The 23,011-nt window shown below is 32.8% G+C and overlaps 1 protein-coding gene across 1 annotated transcript in view; it reads right to left on the bottom strand.

The window, feature by feature from the left end:
• The window catches only part of LOC6037870 (protein bunched, class 2/F/G isoform), a 325,729-nt gene that overhangs the window by 216,945 nt on the left and 85,773 nt on the right, over positions 1-23,011 (bottom strand). The window lies entirely within an intron of this gene.

Here is a 23,011-nt window from a genome sequence, read left to right as displayed (position 1 = left end):
AAGATAACCCAGCTTTCTTTATAAAAAGGTCTATTTAAATTGTTTAGTTAGGGGGTTACTTTCAAAAGTGATATAAAGATTGAATATCTATTGGCAACACCATTTTGAAAATAATGATAAAATTGTACATGAAGTCACTCAGAAGAATAAAATCTGTTTTTATGACTCAGCTTAATTCTGAATTGTTCTCGAAATAAAGCAATCATACATAGAAAGCTGTAACTTCTTTAAAAATAACCCAGAAATTTCTGCAAGCAAAAAAATAAATAAATTAAATTGATTAAATTGAACAAATATTGCATAAAAAAAAACTAATTAGAAATCGTTGGCATTTTTTCCACCCTTAAAAATTTAATAGTTTTAATAGTTTTTTCACAAATACTGGTTTCACAATTCCTACAAAGGTTTTCTTCTATTCAGAATCGAAAAATTTTGCAAACGTATTAGGCTGGTACAAATATTTTTAAAAGTTTTTGTCACCCCCCCCCCCTCCCCCCCACTCCCCTTCAAAATTGTCCCGAAAAATTAGGGGGCAAAACAAATATTTTTACAATAAACTTCAAAATTTCAATGAAAATTCAAGTGCAACCAGCTGAAATCAAATTAAAATACATTCTCCTGCGTTTAAAATCATTTTTAGCATGTTTGGGTTTATTAAAAAATCTTAAGATTTTTTGAAAATTTTCGATGCAAAATCTTTTTTTTCGATACAATTTTTGTTTTTGTCAGATCTTAGATTTTTTGAAAACTAATGATTGCAAAACAACTGAACTAGTGCAAAATGCATTTTAAAACACTTTTTTCATTTAAATGTGAAGACTATGGCTCGTTATTTAAATTTTTATATTTTTATATTTTTTTGCCCCCCCCCTTGACCTCGGCCAGGGCCGAGGGACAAAAACTTTTTTAAATATTTGCATCGGCCTTAATGGTTTTTATAAAGCACAGTAAAAATGTGTAAATTTTGACTGTGTGATTGGAAGGTATTACCTCTTTTATGATGTAATTATAAACTTTAGACTGTAAAAAGTGGTAAATTTACACATTTTTAAAGGTAAAATTAAACTTTTTTCTGACATGTAAGATGTACACATTCCCAGATGTAAAATTACCATGATTTGTTTTACTTTAAGAGGTTTGTTAAATTGTTTATGAAAATTATACCTCACGAGTTCAAAAACCTAAACAGTAAAAAATGGTGTAAATTTGGAGGGTGTAATTTTGGAAGGTTGAAAATTACCTCATTCATGATGTAATTTTACCTCAATTTAGACCGAAAAAGTGACATTATACCAGCAAAGTGGTAATATTACACATTTTCAAATGTAAAATTACACATAAAAAATGTACTTCTTCCTAGATGTAATATTACCATGAATTTTTTTTACTGTGTAATTGATAAATCCCAACAAGAATATCAGCATTAATTTGTCGTATTTTGGAACACTGCGGCAAATGTTGAGCTAAAACTAAAGTTTGAAAGGTGTGTTAACGGAAGACAACGGAAAAGAAGACAAGTTGATTTAAATTTAAAAAAACGTTAACAGAACGAAACGAAGCCAATGATTCCTTCTTCCCGAGCCCTGTCACCACGTGGGACGAGGTACAAATCCTGATCCTAAATGTTACATTAAAGATGCCCTAACTTTTAACCTTTACCAGGTATTTCTTTCAAAGTATGATCTATAACTAGTTCTGTAAGTTCAAGACTTTTAATAATGACTTTGAAAACAAACCAAGAAGAAAAGCGAAACATAAAAATGCACAACAAAAAGTTACAAACGATGCAAACAAAAATCTGGGACAAAACACGGAAAATCTGGCTTCACTTTCGAATTGCATTACTTTCTGGACTACGGGGGAACTGGGAAAACGGGGTTGGGAGGTTTCGTCCAGGGTTAGAGAGGTCGTCGATGGGTTTCGGTATGAAAAGTATGAGCTTGCTTTGATGGTTATGGTCATGATCGTGTTGAATGTGGTAAATGATTATTAGATAACATGCTGTATTAGAAATGTACGAGCCCCCTTTGGCATTTAAACGCTGAAATTTATCGAATAACAAAACTGGAGCAAAACATAACCATAAATCTTGACGGTTTGTAGCACAAGCGTGACAACATGAAGTGGCACCTTTTCAAACGCCGTGACATGTTCTACCAATTAGGATCGCATCGTGTTGATTTGACATGAGCAATCTACCGGAGGCGCGTTGTGCAACAACAAAAAACAAAACAGCCATCAATTTGTATTCAGCACTAAAGCCAGCCCTAAGACAGCCCCCCGAAGACATTCTGCAAACACGTGTGCGCTGCTAATTATGCGGATCATAGATTTTAATGCGAGCATAAATAAGCATTGGCTCTCCCGCACCCACAGGGGGAGGTTTTCCTTACGTCAAAGTTACTACTAAAAAAGTACTAATGCTTGCTACTGAGCTTGTAAGCACCAAAAGCGAGGTTCTCAACATGAAGCTTGTGCCAAATGTGACACGATTCAATCTTAATCGGCGGCACAATGTTGTCGAATGAAGGTTTTGTAGGTGTACTTAGTAGTTTAGTGTACGAGAGTGTTGTTTTGTGCACAGTGGGTCATAAAATGTAATTGCCTTAATGAATTTTGAGGTTTCCTTCGTAGGCTACAGTCAGGGTTGGGGCAGTGTGTAAAATTATATCTAAAAATAATATGTGTATAGGACCTTTAAAAAAAAACTCTAGAAATGTTGAATCAAAAACAAAACCCAAATTGAATCATTGTTTTTTCACATTTTTAGAAATATATCAAAAAGTATTCCTGGATGATTTGACATAGTAGCAATTATGATAATAATTTATCACAAAAGTATTTATCTGTAAATTCTTTTTTTTTTTGAAAATGGGAATAAAGTTAAAAGTAACCTGATTTAAGACTTATTTGTACACAGCAAATAAAGTAGTAATCCAGCTGCGTGAAATATGTGGCCAATCAGTATGGGAAACCTACTTGACCAAAATGTGAAGCTCACATATACGTTTATCCTTTACATTTTTCATCGGTCTGATGTCCGAGCGGGCTAAGACACCAGTCCTTACTGTAGGTGCTGGATTTGAGTCGCGTCGGTTGCATCTTTTTTTTTGTGTTTGCAAAAAATGTACATGCAACGTGTAATATTATGTGTTTATTTTGACGAAGGTGATGTGCATGCTTTTGCATGTGATTTTACCATCGGATTTTTTGCTGTGTAAGCAATTCTCAATTTTTCAAGAGTGTATGTTTTTGTTTTTTCTAGAAGCAAACATTTTCATCTAACAAAGTTCTAAAAATTATAATCCTGCTCATCTTTTAAAAAATGCAATATTTTTTTTTCATGAGTAACAAATTTGATTTGTAGATTATGATGAGGGAAATTAAAAAAATAGTAATATAATAACAAAAATCACAAAAAGTGAAATTCCCAGAAAAATTAAAACTAAAATCAAATTTGCAATTGAATAGAACTCTAAACTTTTTTTAAAAAAAAAATACTGTTTTCAATTAATAGCCATTTGAGGTTAAATTTCAGGAAAAATGCTTAATTCAAATGTTTATGAAAAAGTCCCCATGTTGCAAAATAATCTCTACAATTATAATTTGTGGGCTTTAAAAAGGTCAAAAAGCTTAAAAATATTTAAAAAAATAATTTTAATTTTTTTATTGCTTTCCAAATAGCTTTAATTTTTTTAAAATGAAAATATCTTGGCAACTATTGTTCCAATTTTCAATGTTTAAAGGTGAAATTATTATAAAACATTTCAAAAAAGCTAATAAGCAAATTTTGACTCTTCTGAAAAGTGAGGCTTCATTTGAAATTGAAAATGATTAAATTTGTTTACATAAAAAATCGGATCAAAAGCAACCGAGATATCGTAAATTTAGAAAATTAGGGCTATTTAGAAAACACAAATTTCATTGCTAAGATAGCATTCTTAGTAACTCTCTCAACGTCGGAACGAAACAAAAAATGGTAGAGATATCTGAAAAAAATGAATGCAAAATAAAACTGTTTGAAACAAATTTAGAAAAAAATCTGAATTAAATGCTTTTCATGTAAATACAGTGGAATCTCTGGCAGTCGATCTTCTCGATATCAATATTGCTCCAGCTGGCAATAAAATTTTCAGTCCCTTCAAGAAGATTGCTTTGATTTTTCGTTATATGATATGATAACTCCCTCTCTCGACGGTCCCTTCAATATCGATAACGAGAGAGTCCACTGTAATCAATTAATTATAATTGTTTCAAAAAGGTGCCTTATATCGAAAAACTGGGGAGAACTTTTTGATGGTAAATTTAGTCTATTAAACAAAATAGAATTACATTTTCAATTTCATTAGAAAAAAAATAATTCATATACCGAAAAAAAGTTGTGCTTCTTTATGACAGAAAATTTGCCGTTTTTAGGAACTTAACTTCTTGTGATTGTCTTGGAAATAAAAGTTCAATAAACTGAAAACAATTAGAAATGCATTTTCCTGCATTTAAAATCATATTTTTCTTCTTGATCAAGTTTATTTTTTTTGTAAAATTCCGATTTGAACTACATTAAAAATCTTTTTTATCACAAAAAAAAACAATTTTTCGTCAATTCTTTTTGACAACTCAAGGACGCAAAAAAATGTGATGTAAAATGCATTTTGAATCATATTGTAAAACTTTGCTGAAGACACCATCTCGATCAGATAATTCATTCCCAAATTACAGATTATCAGATTACAGACACAGAAAAAAAGTTGAATTACCTCTTTTTTTTGAGTAATATTACATAAAAAATGTATAAAATGTGAACCTGATGATTATTCATCAAAAACTGATGAAAATTCATCATTTTCTGGTTAAAATTAATCATTTTTTTGACACAAAATCTGTCACCATTTCCTGATGAATATTATCATTAATTTTTTTCTGTGGATGTTTAGATTCCATGTTTTATGAACAGCTGACAAAATTTGCATGTAAAAAAAATCTGTGCCTAAAAAAAGGAAGACAATGTACAATGTGACAAATAGGTCATTGTATTTTGTCTGAAAAATGTTCTCATGATTTTGTAAATATTTTCAGAATAGATTAATAAATTTACTTCAACTCGATTTTTTATTTCTTGAAAATCGCCAATTTGAGTAAAATAATGTAATGTAACTTGACCTAGTTTGCACAGTTAAAAATTGTGTAATTTTTGAAGGTGTAAAATTGAAAGGTTTAATATTACATCTGCTAGAATGCATAATATTACATCAATTTAGAGTGAAAAAGTGGCATTACACCGGAATTGAGTGAAATTTGATTATTTTAGTGGTATAATTACACATTTTTTCTGGTTAAAAACAAAAATAAAATAAAATAAAAAAAAACATAAAAATGTACCTTTTGACAGATGTAATATTATCATAGTTTAACAAAACAAATTTGAAATAAAATGCAAAAAAGAAAATTACTTCTGATTTGAAACTTCGAAAATTACTTCAAGAAAAACGGACAAGATTTGTTTTGTTTGTTTGTTTTTATTAAATTAATCTATCAATAAACAAACGATTAGAACATATTGTCGAATTTTTATTTTTTTGGTGAAGTACATAATTGAACTTTAAACACAGAGCTTCTCCAAGTGAAACTTCACACTGCATACGTTTTAAACCAACAATTTAATCGTATTTTCTTTTATTGTTAAATAAATTTAAGTAAGAAACACAAAAAATATACAAAATCTACAGAACCAAACTAACACGGAAGATCAAGAAAAGGAAAAGAAGAAACAAAGAAACAATAAAAAGAAAATATCCTCCAATGAAAATAAGACCAATAATCTGATAAAAGAAACATAAATGGATTAAAACAAAGGGTAAGTATTTTTACATGATAAAATAAATCAAGAGCGTGATATGCGCCTGCTTTATGTCTCTGGAATTTGAAATGATTTAAGCATGATTACACTTGGAGAACAGAGGTAAACGTTTGAATATTTTGTTTTTTGCCCAGTTTTTTAATATTGCTCAAATAAGTTCCTAAGTAATAAGTCTTATGACATTTTTCAATCATTTTGTTGAGTAAAAGACAAACTTAATCGAACAAAAATAAAAAAAACTAATCAATTTATTCGTTTGCTACGAAAATCGACTGTAACTACAGAACAACAAAATCCTGCTCCACTCAAAGCTCAAAATTCCTCCATTGCACACACACACACATGGGACAGTGCAAACTTGACAAACTTCAGGGAGCCTATCAACCACGTGGCTCCGTTAGCGCAAAGAACGTGACTCAAGTGCTCGAGCCTTCTCCGACATTGGCCAAAGGCGCCCGATGCTGGCCCACTGATAAGGTTCACATTCTTGCTCACCGTACTAGTGGTACGTAACGCCGAGATTTGAGTTGGGAAATGTTCATGTTTCTTTCCGTGCAACCAGGGGTAAGTTATTATCCGGTCGCATCTTCAGCAACAACTTCACGGACTTCAAAGGGAGGGAGTCTTCGATCGTTGCGCCGCAAACGACGACGTGACTCGATGGCGCATAGCTCAATTTCGAAACTTCAGGCAGCTTTATCAGATCGTCAGGTGCGGAATTTTAAACAGGTTGGTGGATTCTCGGTTACGAGGGACGATCGCAACCCCTGTTGAATATTTTAAAACCGCATTGACACACATTTTCCAGCTCCACTGTAAACACAACACAACTCGGTGTATGTCCTCATTAGAAAGTTCCCCTTTGTCCGGCAGGATAGAGTCCTTTCGGCACGAGCAGCAGTAAATTAGTGGAAGTGGTTTTTCCTTGTCCTGGCCCAGTTTAAATTCCTGGAAAATGACCCTCCGCAAATGATGCATGTACGTCACTTGAGCTCACACACACACTGATTGAAGAGGACGTCGGAAAATTGCCTCATGAATTCGTGATAGCTAAATTGCAGGTGGAAAACCAGGCCAGGTTGTTCGGTTCGTGGAAAGTGCAATAGGGCGAGTGGGTTTGCCACTTTGCTGCCGTGACGAAGCAAAATCGATGGGGGGAATTTCCCGGCTTTTCTTTTGAATAGAAAAAAGGGAAATCCCAAGTTCATCGCTGTTGGTTCCGAGAAAATTAGATTTGCTGAGGGAAGGTCGTGTAGACCTTCGTTTGATTATTTTTTTCGTTGAAGGATTTTTATAATTGTCTGTCTTTGACACAGATAGAAAACAACTACTTTGCCAAGGTTTACGACCTAATTGAGACAGCAGGACGTTTCTCGCAACACTTATCAGAAAAGACAAATAGGACAACTCAATGCGCCGTGGACGAAGCATGTGCTAGACAAATAAGTTACAACTCTTCAAATCTCATAAATCCCCGCTGGTGACGTTATTTACTGTCTGGACAAACAATGTTCACGTGTACACGTGACACCTAATCCTACGCTTTTTTTTTTTTTTGGGGAACATAAATCTACCCGGGGCTACCGGTCTTGGATTTGTGTAACCAGAGAGTTGACTTGTTTATATTATGAGGTGTGTTTGGAAACTAGAGTTGAAATGGAGCACCATATTTGTACCGCCGGGAACTACGGGTTGTCACTCTGGTGCACCGGTTGGAACGTGGGCTGGTACAAGCTAGATAGCAACTTTGATACCTAGTAGAGCAGGAGTTCGCAGAGTGGCTTTTTACGGATGGTGATTTTAGCTTGGCAACAAAGTTGATGCGACATAACAATATTATTATTTATTTTATCTCTAATTCAAATTTATTGATGAATTCTTAGGTCAGATTTACAGATTGGTTTATTTTGAACTGGGCTGTGGAGTCGGATTCGGTAGAGCCTTTTATTTGTGAGAAGCTGAATTGAAGTCGCTGCATTTCTAGTTCCTGTTAAAACTCAAGTTGGCATCATAATATTACATCTGGGAATGTGGACAGATTATGTGTTAGAAAGAAAAAGTACACCTGAGAAGTGCTAAAATAACACATTTTCGGAGGTAAAATTACACCTTTCTTCTGACATAAAAGATGTACCCGTTTCCAGATGTAATATTACCATGTTTTTTGAACATGGACAAAGTTATTAGAAAATACTAATTAAATTCAAGCCTTTTGATAACTTTTTTTCAATAAATTTTTAAACGTTGAAAATTTGGAAGTTGAATATTCCCTCTTTTTAAGTAATTTTACCTAAATAGTGTGTAAAAAGTAAAATTTAACAGGAAATTATGAAAATTTAACCATTTTCTGATGTAAAATCACACTTTTTTAAACAGAATTTCATGCATGATTTGAGGTCGAATAAAAAAAAATGCAATTATTTTTCAAAGTTTATGTCCCACCACCCTTCAAAATTGGTCCCAAAAATCAGAGGGCAAAAAAATGTTTTTTTTAACTTCAAAATGTTTACTATAGTAGTATCAACTTATTCAGCATGTTTGGGCAATAAAATTCCAACGTACAGCACCGCAAAAACTTTTTTTCGCAAAAAAAATGTCAATACTTAAAAAAAAGCAAAAAAGCAAAGTAATCCACTTTAACGACCCCCGGGTCTTTTGTGGTCTCTGTTGCAAGTTTCTGCTCATTTCTAGGGCGTCCGAAGGTTATGCGCGGTGAGTCACTCAAAACCTCTTTTACGCAAATGGACTGACGTTTTACTTCCCCATCCGATAGAAGGCGTGGTCAGGCAAATCTCGTCTCGAAAAATGCCACCGGGTCCGTCTGGGATTGAACCCAGGCCATACTGGGATTCAGAGGCTACCACGCTAACCACTAAACCACCGGACCCGATACTTAGATATTTTGGAAACAAATGATTGCAATACAATTGGACAGTTGTATAATGCATTTAAGAACACTTTTTTCATTGAGATTGCTGAAAAATTTCCCTGTTATTTTTTTAATTTCAAATAAAACTTTGAAATAATAATTAACTAACATTGTTTTCGAGTTTTTAAATATTCAAAATTATAAGATTTTTTTTCAAAAAGCTTCACAGTAAAAAAAAGTTGAATTTTGGAAGGTTGAAAATTTAGTTGAATCAATATTGTGTAAGAATCTCTTTTTTTGAGTGATTTCACCTTAAATAATGAGTAAAAATGTGATTCATTTTCAAAGAATGTTAATTCAAATATGTTTAACATTCTAACTTTCGATTTTTCAAGTCAGATAAATCTTTTCTCCTTTATATTTTTATTTTGAATCTATCGAAGTTCTCATTAAAATACTCTTCACAGTTTTACTTTTCAAATTTTACCTATACACTAAACTCTCAGTCTTTTTTTTATTGAGTCTTTTTTTGCAGCATATAAAGAATGTAGGTTTTTTTATGAAATATGCTAAAATGATTTTGGTTTTGGTAGCGGTATGTCCACGCATCCTTCTACCTCCCCTGTAGATTCTGTGAAAGGTGATCCGTTCTCAGAATCCTATCGGCGGTAAATACAATGGAGTAGGCCTGGCCACTTTAATTTTTGTAATGAATTTTCAGATTTTCTCGGATGTCCTAGGTACTGCAATTATTAATAATGATAAGAAAAGTTCTTGGGCGTAATCTTATCACACGATTTTCCAGCATGCTTTCATCGGACTGGCTGCGTTTGTATTAGATTAGACTACTTTGAAACTAATGAAAATTTCACCAGTAAAATTACTTTTTTTTAAAAGAAAATCTAAAATCTTTTCCAGGTTAATACTACTAACAATTTTTGTTAATTTTTTCGCTCTTTAAATTTTGTAATAATTGTATTATTATTCCTTAAAAAAACAATTTTCTAAAAAAAACTTTTTGTTAAAATTACAAAAAATTTTGTCTCAAATTTGAAGTTGTGAATCGATAAAAAACTTTTTTTTAAGAACATGTTTTTTTTCTTTTACCAATTTTTATTTTCATGTTTTTAATAAAATCTAAATTTTTAAAGATTGGAAACTTTTTTTTATTATTATTTCAAATATTTTACAGGAAAAAGAAGGTATAACAAATTATGTTGTGTCTAATATTATGGGGTCATGAATTTGTAGAAAAGCTTCCACGTGATTTATGGATAACCCCTTGCTTGTATAATTTTATTAAAATTTTGATAATGTTTGAAAATATTAGCAATCAACTAATTTTGTTAGGTTCAATTTTTTTCTGATGGTAAGTATGATTGACTTTTAGCGTTTTAAATATTTTTTTTATTGAATCTTAATAGTAGTTTATGCAACAAGTTGCAAAAAGTAGATTTTTTCAGCACGGGTCGTACATTTATCCAACGAGGTTCACCGAGTTGTATAAATACGACGAGTGCTGAAAAAAACAAGTTTTGCAACGAGTTCCATACAACATTTTTTGCAATTCCGAAAGACGTCAATTGAGTGAATTTTAAGTCAAATTTTCATGTATTTTGTCAATAAATCGTTTAAATCAAAAAAATGCTGAAAAGTGTTACTTTTCGAAACAAGTGCTGAAAAGTTCAACTTTTCAGCACACATTTCATTGCTGAAAAGTAGAACTTTTCAGCATTTATTTTGAAAAGTGTTGCTATTCGACTCTGTTATTTTTGGTACAGAAAAGTAGGCTATTTCGTCGTTCAAGAATGACAGGAAAAGTAAGTAATTTCACGACGGAATTGCAAAAATATTTATTAGATCATCATTTTACTCCTTTTAAAATCAAAAATTGGTTGAAAATTTGATAGTTGGTGTACTTTTACATTGTTGAGTTGTTTTGGATTGTCTTAGTACTTAAAGTTCTACAGTACCATATATTTTTTTTTAAATATTTTTGACAAGACAGTGTTTGTGTTACTTTCAATTTATTTTCAATATTTAGGTTGATATTATTTTGAAGAAGTAGACAGTAAACGTGATTAATTTATCCAAAATCCTTCCAAAGTTCATCAACCTCACTCTGACCTACTTTTCCAAAACTGGCTAACGACTGACTGATGAACGATAAAAATGCATTATTTAATAGGTCCATTAAGCCACCATCAATCATATCGTGATGCCCTCTCGAGACTTATTTTGTCGATGATGAATCCATCGTTTGGGTTCATTTTGGAAATGAATTACAGTCTGTTTTGGACACCGTACAAACCAGAACGCACCGCTTCGTACCAGTTTGGTCGGCAAACAAAAGTCCGCGATGACTCTATTAGCCACAAATCACCACAGTCCAGTGCGGTGTGTTTCCAGAGTGTCAATATTTGTACCGCCAAACCGCGCTAAACAGTCCACATCAACATGCTAATTAAAGTCCTCGCAGGGAAACACATCATCATCGGGTCGCGCAAATATCCAATCGAGAGAAGTAATATTGGTCTTCTTTTGAATAAATATTAGCCGCGACGACGCACCGGGCCGCTGTCACATTTTTATTTTTATCATCTTTCATCATACGATCCGGGAGTCGGCGTCGCCGTCTTGAGCGCGGAGTGGTCCCCAGATGGCGATGATCGCAAGACTGACTCATGTCCAGGGAGGAAACCGGTATTTTCCGTTGACTCCCACGCGTTCTTTGTCATTGCGTGGTTTTTGAGATTTCGCCGGGAAAGTCGACACCGATTGGAACAGCTGTTTGCAGATTTTTTTTTGGGACGGGGAAAATGTGTGTCATTTTCCATCAATCATGCCTACTTGAGGTTGGTTGGATGTGGTTGTTTATTCTGCGGACGAAATCCGGATCACTGTATGGTGATTTAGGTTATTTGTACAAACATAAGCTGATCTAAAATCAATATCCAGAGTTCAGAACGATTTCAAATCATTTGAAATGTTTTTGTTTGATGTGAGTTCTGCAAATATGACTAAACAAATAGAATTTTTATTCGCTGACCTTGTCCACACTTTTGAGTTGACGTAATTCAGATGGCATTTGATAAGCGATAAAAACAGTTTTAAAACATGCAAGTTGACGTATTTCAATGGCGCCACTCAAGGTAAACATTTTGTACCTCAAATCGCGCTACGTTAATCAACGCCTGTGAAAGCTTCCTGGAATACCACTGCCAAGGAAATTCTTTTTTCTCCAAACATGCATTTTCCTCTCTTGGACGAACCAATTATCCTGGCCATGGTCAATGTCAAAATGGCACGCAATAATAATTGAAATTGATGGCAGTAAAAATTAAAGTAAAATTAATAAAAATGAACATCACTCTAAAGAATCACGGGAAACCACCACGTACTGGTCGCGTGTTGTTTGGCCTAGTTTCGCCAGGATGAGGTGTGAAAATGGTTGTACCTTTCGCCGACTCATTAATCATCTGACTTTGCAAAAACGGGTGCACACCTTCGGCGTGATTTGTTATGGCAAACATTTGTCTAGTCAAGAGAGAAAAATGATCGTCATGGTTCGATTTCGCTGCGGCAAACGGAAATTAGGAGCAAGGATTGTTGACTTGGTCACCATTTGTAAGCTTGCTTGCGAATTTTTAGAACAAATTTTAAATCTTTACTCATGTTTTTGTTAATAACAAACAATTTGAGTGGTTTATCAAAAAAAAAAAAATAATTTGGTTTAAACTATAAAATTATGAAAATAAATTATTGGTAGACTTTTTAGCAAGTAAAGCTGGATTATAAAAATTTGAAATAATTTGTATTGAACTAGCAAAATTCATTTTCATCGATTCGAATTCCTTGTGAGGTTGTACCTCAGAAAATTCCAAAACATCTTTAAAAAATCACAGCTTTTTAAAAATGCTTTTTTCAGGGGTACTTTTCTTTCATGTATTTTTGAAATGAAAACAAAAAAAACAAAAAGAAATCGAAAATTTATACCGAAAAGAGCTATTACCTGTAAACTGTACATTTAAACAACAAAAATGTAGAGTAGTTTTCGATTGCAAATTTTATTTTGCTTCATAGAATTATTTATATATTTTTTTCTAGGTTTTCGATATTTAAATATGGCTTAGAAGATGTCTTTTTTAGTCCCCTAAAACATACAAAAAAAATATGTATTTTGTATTTCTTTTTGGAAACAGAAAAATAATAATAAAAAAAGAGATTAAGAAATGTCCAAAATATTTTTTAACCCTTTCATAAAGGTAAATTATTTTTATTAAAAAGTATATAACATTTTAAAAAAGTATACGTTTAAACATTGTTTTTCGAACCAATTTAAATAGGATGACATTGCAAAAACTCATTATCACACAAACTTCAAGAGGGTGTATCTCAATAACCAGCTATTCGATTCGAACAAGGGTTTTTTTTTACGTTAAAGGTAACTAATTTTCTCAGTTTTTCACATTTTTTTCCTTATTTTTTCTTTTTTTTTGGTACACAGTAAACAAAATCATGACAATATTAGTAAAAAAAATTAAGCAAAAAAAATTTGTAATTTTACCACTTTTTCAGGTAAAATTACAACATAAAAAAAGTAATATACAACATTCCAAAATTACACTTTCTAAATTTACACAATTTTTACTGTTAATTTTTGAGTTCCTCTGACTCAACACAGAAAAAAAGTAGAATTTTGGAAGGTTGAAAAACTGACGAAAATTCACCAGTTTCTGATGTAATATTACACTTTTTTTGACACAAAATTCGTCACCACACAGTAAAAAATTGTGTTAATTTGGAAAGTGTAATTTTGGAAGGATGATGTATAATTTTACCTCAATTTAGACTTAAAAAGTGATATTGCACAAGTAAAGTAGCAAAATTACACATTTTCAGAGGTAAAATTATTTTTTTTTCTGACATAAAATGTATCTCTTCCGAGATGTAAAATTGTCATGATTTAATAATGTACACTCCCTGATGAATAATATTTTTTTTTCTGTGATGGCAGTTTAAAAAAAACAAAAAAAGAGAAAATTAAATTGTGTTTATTGGCACTTTTTCTTAAAAAAAGAACTCCAAGATTGCATTTTCTTCATTAAGTATTTTTAACTTAAAATTTTTTAAAATTTTTCGATTCAAATATCTGAAAATGCCTACACTTTCAAAACTGTGCAATTTGTTCCCATTGGCCAATCAGATTTAGTTGATTAGAATTATTCCAACAAAACTAATGTAAATTTCCGATGAATCTAATGTAAATATACATAATTTATCATGATACCTTTTGGTACACGATAAATAATGTAAATTTACATATTTTTTTTTCTTTGTGGATCAATATACGGCTAACTAATGACAATTTTTGCCTTCCTCACTTTACTGAGGAACCCGCATAGTCATGAACTATATAACTACTTTATGACAAATAGTTACTCAACTATTTATCAAATGGTCTCTACTATTCATTAAATTGTAACCCAACTATATATGTACGATATATCAAACCATTAATTCCATTCCCAAAATAGTTTTGGTCGATTTTACTATATGAGAAATTAGTTGTTAGGCAGAAAACTATATGAGGTTTTCATACATATGTAAATATTTTTATAAACTTGGATTTTACGTCAAATAGTCATTGCCCAAAAATTGACTATTCCCTATATAGTTTCTGAAAAACTACTTTACCGACACTACTTTGCCGACACTTTAAAAAAGACCGCAAAAATGAACCCTACAATTGTTGTGATAACTACTTCGGATATAATCAAATTTGATTTTTAAGTTCTATCGATAGTTGGTGAATGTTTACCGCCATTATATGTGATGTTATTTACGTTGCTGCCGAACTGCTGCCGCCTTATCCGATTGATCTATATCTGTTGGTGGTTTTTCAGTGGTTTTGGTGACATGTTGTGTTAGAAGGGAGCAAGCTCGGGGGCAAGTATTTTTCGATAAGTCCAAGTAGTCCAAACAATTGACTCATTTTATAGTGAACAGTAATAGTCCACCATGTAGTACACATATTTTTGGTGTATGGTAAGAACAGCATGCCTACTTTTTCTGGAATAGTGAAAGTCAATTTCATGAGCCCTCGTAACATTTTTTTTTTTGGGGAGTTTTCTGATAATCTGAGGAGAAGTGGGGATGTTGAAGGTTCTCTATCATCCAGAGGAATCGACTGTGATCAATTTACTTGATAAAAGTTGAAATTTTTGTACCAATCGTTTAACATATAGTTGGATTATATAACAAACTGTAATTGTACTCCATACTGTTGAAATATTGTTTGAACTATTTGGACTTATAGAAATTTTTAATTCAAAATAGTATGGTGTATAGTAATTTTACTTCATGTAAGTTGACAAATTATTTGGATTATACAAACTTATCGAAAAAATGTGGCCGCCATCAATTGTGTTCTACTATAGCATTTATAGTAGGTTTTAGTTCTTACAGGTTCTGACTATAAAAATCTAAAATCTGTGGAATTTTGCTTTATTGTTCTCAATAAAGTTGATAAATTGTTTGAACTATTTGGACTTGTACATTTTTTCGTTGAGTCACGTTGTCTAAACAATCCGAACTGTTTAGTGTAAGGTTATTGTACCCCAAATAGTTCAAAAATAGTTAGAATCATTAGATTTACTTCAATAAAAACGTCATCATTTGACGATCAGTTTCGTTATGGTTTTGTATAGTGCCGTAACTATATGATAATGGTTAAGTATGTGGTAACTACATCTCTTTTAGTAGTAATATAGTTTGGACTATTCCCCCGATGGTTTTTGATTATGCGGGAAAGGCTCACGGTGGGTAAGAAGGGGATTATTATGCAACTTGCATGCACCTCGGAAATTCCTCCTGGAGGTTGTTGGGGAGACTATTCTGAGTCAGAAAAATCGATTTCCAAAATATTCTGTCGGTGAAAACTGATTTTATCTCGATTTGAAGTTAAAAAACCTAAAACCTTAAAAATACGTCAAAAATCTCGGTCTAACTCTGGACAAAGATGGAAATTTTCATCAAAATATCAATTCTTAGTTCCCAAAATATATTCCTGACGTAGTACACCCTAAATCGGTCCATTACTTGAGTCCCAGCGTCATGAAAAGGTGTAAAATAGTGTTATTTCTTAAAAAAATATTTTCAAATTGCTCTGGTAAATAAACTGTCATGTCTGAATTCCAAAACTAATGTTTTAGCATTGTTGCCAACAAAATGAAGAACAATTTTGCAGAAAAAAGAATGAGATTATATCCATTTTCAGTAAAGTTATGTCCATTTTAGTGGGAAATTTGTTGGCAATTTTCAAAATTCTTCGATATTTAACTCATTCCTGTTATTATCAGCTACTACGATCATACTCAGTACGATGTAACAAAAATTACATTTTGGCGGTCATTCAGGGGCTGGTTCCGCTGCCCTTTGGGCATACTGAGCTCAAATTTTAAATATGAGCTTGATTGAACTTAATAGGAGCTGTCGCTTTGCATTTTAATTTTAAATGGGATTTAACCAGTTAAAAACATGGGGTTTCAAAAATGTAGATTTTTAGGCACTTTAGCCACTAAAGCGTTTATCTTCAACATCATTGGCATGTAGGACAGATCCTTACGCATGGTTTTTATATATATAACATTGAAGTTTTGAGCAAAATGAAATGGCGCGTCGCCTATCTTTTCTGCTGAGCCGTTTTTTGAAAAAAATCAAGACATTGAAGGCCTGAGCTCCACAGTGCTTCAATTCAATGTTATATATACCAAAACATGCGCAAGGATCTGTCCAACATGCCAATGATGTTGAAGATAAACGCTTTAGTGGCTAAAGTGCCTAAAAATCTACATTTTTGAAAACCCATGTTTTTCACTGGTCAAATCCCATTTAAAATTAAAATGCAAAGCGTCAGCTCCTATTAAGTTCAATCAAGCTCATATTTAAAATTTGAGCTCAGTATGCCCACTGGGCAGCGGAAGCAGCCCCTGAATGCCCGCCAAAAAGTAATTTTTGTTACATCCTACTGAGTATGATCGTAGTAGCTGATAATAACAGGAATGAGTTAAATATTGAAGAATTTTGAAAATTGGCAACAATTTTCCCACTAAAATGGATATAACTTTACTGAAAATGGATATAATCTCATTCTTTTTTCTGCAAAATTGTTCTTCATTTTGTTTGCAACAATGCTAGAATATTAGTTTTGGAATTCAGACATGACAGTTTATTTACCAGAGCAATTTGAAAATATTTTTTAAGAAATAACACTATTTTACACCTTTTCATGACGCTGGGACTTAAGTAATGGACCGATTTAAGTTGTACTATGTCAGGAATATATTTTGGGAACTAAGAATTGATATTTTGATGAAAATTTACATCTTTTTCCAGAGTTAGACCGAGATTTTTGACGTATTTTTAAGGTTTTAGGTGAAATATTAGGTTTTTTAACTTCAAATCGAGATAAAATCAGTTTTCACCGACAGAATATTTTGGAAATCGATTTTTCTGACTCAGAATAGTCTCCCCAACAACCTCCAGGAGGAATTTCCGAGGTGCATGCAAGTTGCATCATAATCCCCTTCTTACCCACCGTGATAAAATCACTCGAAAAACGAACTTTTTAGTAAGACCTCCTAGACCTACCTTCATTTGTACATATCGACTCAGAATCACCAGCTGAGCAAATGTCTGTGTGTTTGGCTGTATGTAGACATGTGTACCAAATCAATGTCACTGGAATATCTCGTCACAGGCTCAACCGATTTTGGCCGGAATGGTTTTAATCGATCCGTCTTAACGTCCCCTAAGTTGCTATTTAAATTCAGGCAGTTGTATCATGTATTTAAAAAGTTATGTTAAAAACACTGTTTCATATTAAATTAAAATTATGGTAAAAAGGGTGGTTTTTTCATGAAACCCTCACATGTTATATATTTTTAGAAAGCATATGAGAAGACCTTTTAGGTGGAGTAAGAATTTTCAAGATCTGACTTACCTATCTTAAATTACAAGCAGTTTAAAAAATGGTCTGAATTCACATAACCTCAACTGGTTGGGTCTGATCGCCACGAAAAAGCCGTGTAGAGGGATGCCGTTTTCATCAAAGGCCGTGTCTGTATAATCTTGACAAAAAATCTGTAGGTAGTCTGTTTTTTACTCATCACTTATTTTTATTAGGACCTCTTAGGTGCTGCGAACGTTAAGGGAGATCCATAAACATGTGGGGGGTTGGAATCGCTATAAATGAGAGGAAGGCACCAACCACCGAAAGGTGGATTAAGTAAAGTTTTTTCTCTTAATTCTTAGCAAGGTTTTACTAAAAGTTGCAGTTAAAAAAATACTTTTTACATGTTCTCCACAGTAAAAATTAAGTAAAATTGGAAGGTGTAACATTCACAGAAAAAAATAATGTAAATTTGGAAGCTTTAATTTTGGAAGGTTGAATATTACCTCTTTTATGATGTAATTTTACCTCAATTTAGACTGAAAAAGTACCATTACATCAGAAAAGTGGTAAAATTACACATTTCCAGAGGTAAAATTACACCTTTTTTCTGACATAAAAGATGTACCCCTTCCCAGATGTAATATTACCATGATTTTTTTTTCTGTGTTGGAAGGCTGAATATTACCTAGGTATGATGTTAGTTTACTTCAATTTAGACTGAAAAAGTGACGTTACACCAGAAAAGTGGTAAAATTGCCATTTTCAGATGTAATTATGATTTTTTTTTCTGAAGAGAGAGTCTTTTTTAAGAAAAAAAAAACTAAATTCTTAAAACTCATACTGTTTATAAAAATTCAAATTTATTTATAAAACAAATGATCGGTAAATAGTTTTGCTCGTTGCATCTGTAAACTGCTACATATTCCCAACATCCATCATAGAATAAACCAAAAAACGGAAAGAAAGAAACAAAAACAGATCCCACTAATACAAATCGGTGCATTCATAAACACTCGAGTACCTCCACCATTAAGAGTTGAGTGAGCAGATGTATCTGTGTCAAGGACGCATCGGAATTGCAAAAAAAAGAGAAGAGGAAACCAAGACCAAGAAGTAGGTGGGTGAGTACTTGAGGAGAAACGAGAGAAGCAGACCGAGTGCGTGCGAAATAAATGGTGTGAATACTGACACCAAATGTCAACAGTTTTGTAGTCGCCCCGAGAGAGCGAGAGGTTAATCTGTTATTTATAGCGTTTCAAGTTTTGACATGTTTGTTATTTGGCGGGAATAAACATTTTTGTTCAATTTGTCCAAGAAAGAGGATGGATTAGTCTTTAAAAGGTTTCAAATCGAAATTACAATCAACTCTGTTAAACAAAGCCGCAAGTAGCAGTCTGAGAAAGGAAGTCCGTCTAGTTACACCAACAGCTCCGCCGTTAATTCATTCCGGATAATGACCGGGGAACGCGCCATAATCGTTCCGCATACAAGGGGCTTCACCACATCAGAAAAGTCAATCAAGTGCCAAGTGTGATTTATGCGGAAGCATTCGTGTTATTCACTGGTGGTAATCTTTACTGTTACAAAGCATTGAGTTGACATCGATGACACCCCCATAAAGGAGTGACAAATTGGGTTCTAAGTTAATTTAGAATTCACACTATTTGAGTCTATAGTTGGCTAGCCTAACCTAACCTTATACTACTCACACTCAATAGCTAATCGAATCAACCCTAAATTCCTGAAAAAAAAAATAATCAGTCTTGTCAGTTTCCATGCCATTGACTGCACCTCTCAAAATCCCACCAGCCCAGTGTAGAATTTTAATTTTAATTGCCATCCCCACGTCGCCAATCAGTCTAGTGCGGTAGCGGTTTTCGGCCCGAGTCATGATCGCCAATTTCCCATTTACGGCTGTTAAATTACAACACTTTTGAACACTGCCGTCTAGTTGTGCGTTCCCTCTCCATAATTGGTCCAGCCTTGAAGTGGCTAATAGCTGCACACTACACTGCTACTGTTGCTGAAAGGGAGCAATTTAACTCCCGTTGCAAAGAGCAATATTGTACCGGCGGTCAGTCGGTGATAAATGCCGGTAATTTTCAAAGTAAATAACTTCGATTAGAATCGAGCGAAACTTGTCGAACGCGGGCGGTTGAACGGGACGCAAGGCGACATCTGTGCGTGAATAATGGCTAAGGTATGTCGCCACCTGCAGTTCGTTCGGTGGAACTACGGTTAGTTGTTACACCGTCATTGGTCGACATAAAGAGTCGTGCTTGGCGAGAAATTGAATTAAAAAAATCATTCTTTGTTTCATGTAGTGATGAATTCACAAAACATTAAATAAATTCAAAGTTATCCAGACAGGGAAAAACATGTATTTCCATCAGGTACCTAATGATGACTCATCAGCACTTTGACATTCGATTACAGCTTCAAAAAGAGGTTTTCAACTGAAATCAAGTAATATTTTCTTTTAAAGGGAGTACACGTAAAAAATCAACACACATTATGTGAGGATTTCAGTACACAAATCTACATGAGTTAATCATAATTTATTTTTGTTTTCAGTTTAAACCGTATACCTAATGAAACTTTATTCATAACCTCAAATAAAATCCACAAGAGAGCAGGAGCGCGACCAAATGAAAGGAAATAAAAACTTGAATGTCGACTAGCGTGCGGTGTTGAGAGAGCGTGCGAAGGGTTGAGTCTTGGCTAAGTTGAGTGCAATGTTGGATGGAAGCAGTACGGTGTAGAGCAGCACAGTGGTAAGATTCCCTTGAGATATATTCTTTGGATGCAATATTGTTGCAAATGTAATTAATAATTATATATTTTTGAAATAAGATAATTACTGGTTCTGTTTTTTGGGCAACAATTTGAGCAAGTGATAAACATTTTTAATCCATTTAAGAGAAACAAAAATGCTACAAGTATTACATTTTGTTGTATTACAACATTGCACAGTGGTCCAGATCGCAAAAATAAGTGTAAAATGGATTTTCCGGATAATGGGGATGTTTTGGAGCTTTGTTGCAAATGGAACGGGGCAACTTTTAGTTAGGTTGAAAATTTGGTGGTTCACGATTAGGGTGATTTCAAAATTCAAGCTTTTCAGGCTTGCCAATCCAAACAACTTTGTCCAAGACACCAAAGTTTTATCTCGCAATCTTCGCCATCTACGACCAAATTTAGAGAAAGCATCTTAGCAAACCTTCAAAAATCAGTTTTTTGAACGTAGCAATTCAGGGTTAAGTTTGAGAGAAAAGTGATGTTCGGGGCACGTTTAGAGTTCTACAAAAGGAACATTTTTATTTTATGACAAGTCAATTTGGACTTAAGGGTCAAAAGTTACAAATTTAAAACTTAAATATCTCCAAATGGATCAGGTAAGATTTTAAGCACATAGTTGCATTCGAAAGGGGAGATTTAGCACTACAATTGCTGAAACAATCTTAGGGGAGTTTTTTTTAAAATGAATTCGAGATACTTTCATTTGAAAAAGTCAAATTTTCAAGGGAAAAAAAGAATGGGACCACCCTAAAGAAATTCTAAAATTGTCCAGCTATATGTTTTCCATGTAACTTTCCCCGCTGATTTTTGTTCATATTTTGAGTTTCTAAAAAAAAAAAAAAACAGAAAAAAAGGATTTCGCCGAAAAAAATGTTCAAGGAGATAAGACAAATTGATTAAATTTTTATCTTGAACCTAGTTGAAAAAACGTGATTAAAAAAACGAAATGGCTGAATTTTTGAATGTTAAAGGTTTTTCTTATAGGTTTAAATTAATTATGTTATCCCTTTTGACATGTTATGTTTGATTGGGGTCTTTTTTTAAGGTAAAAAAACTTCACGAATGTTTTTTTCTTTTTATGTTGAAAATCGGACCAATAGTTCCAGAGATATCGGTGATCATAAAACACACTTGACCAACACTCTATAATAAAAAAAAATCATTTCGTAGAGAATTGCTGCAAATTGCAGGCTGCAATGCAAATTTTATTTCATGTTTTTGTAGATCTAGAAGCACATAAAATTTTCAATTAAAAAAACTTGTCAGATCGACTGTAAATGTTTTATTCAAAATGTTTATCGAATAAAATAAGGCTTTTTTTTATTTGAGTTTGGGATCATAGATCTGATCGGAGTTTTTTTTAATTTTTTTTATAGAATTCTTCTCTACAACTTTGTAGAACAAAAACACAATACTTTTTTTCTTGTGCTTATTTTTATTAGATCCTTTTTGGTTGCTTTGACCTGATTAAGAAAAAAATGCTAGAATAATTAAAAACGATCTAAATAAAGAATAATTTATCTGAGGTATTGCAGATTTTATTTCTCATAAATTTGAATTGGCAGTGATTTTAAAACTATTATTGTTTTATTTTCTCGTTGAAAAATACTTTTTTTTTGAATTTCGAGTATGTCAAATTGAGCGATCAATTTTACACCAAAGTCTCTTTGACGCCAAATGATGACATTATCACCATATATGGTTGTAAATTGTAAAAAATAACGTATATTTTCTAATATTAATTATACACCATTTTTATGCCGAATCCTAATTCAGATGAAATTTGTGTTCCATCATGTCACCCATTGTACCAACTACATAGAAGGATTTAGTATTTTTTAAATCACTGAAAAATTACAATTTGTTATCTTAAGGTGAAACGGGACGCCAATTCTTCCACAACTTCTGTTTAACTGAAATCAATTTCTGAACTCGAAATATTGCTTGCTTTTGTCATATTTATCGTCTGCGACACGCAGAACCTTCGTAGGTTACTGTATTTTCCGTAAACTTGCCTTTAAAAACTCGAGTTGTTGTACCTTTCCGTTTCACCTAAAGATAGTTAAGTTTTCTAACAGCCTAAAAAAACATAGCCCAATTATAACCTCACAGATTTTAAATGCTCAAAATATTCCAAAAGGATTGAAAAATATTACAAAGTTGCAGTCGCAAACATGAAAATTCAAAAATATTTTCATCGTTAATTCTACATTTATCAAATGTTGTTGTTTATTTTATTAACGTGACTTTAACCTTTACATTTATCAAATGATTTTTTTTTTGAAAATACTTTAAAATGTTATCAAGGCCATTTTAAATTTTAGATAGGATTTCAAACTTTGAGCTAAAATTTACACAATGTCGACGTGATCGTGCTTTTGAACGTTTCGATGCTTTTCAATGTTTGACAAACAAAAACTAGATCTCGCAGAAATAAAAAATGTCCTAAAATGTGGTTGCTAAAGGAGTTCTGAGATGTATTTGTAAATGTTGCAACATATGTTACATGCAAGAACGACAAAACGGCCAATAC

The sequence above is a fragment of the Culex quinquefasciatus genome, chromosome 2 (genome assembly GCF_015732765.1).
Source record: "Culex quinquefasciatus strain JHB chromosome 2, VPISU_Cqui_1.0_pri_paternal, whole genome shotgun sequence".
NCBI classification, from domain to species: domain Eukaryota; kingdom Metazoa; phylum Arthropoda; class Insecta; order Diptera; family Culicidae; genus Culex; species Culex quinquefasciatus.
The sequence above is the reverse complement of the archived record's forward strand: the minus strand, read 5'-3'. Positions and strand labels throughout refer to the sequence as shown.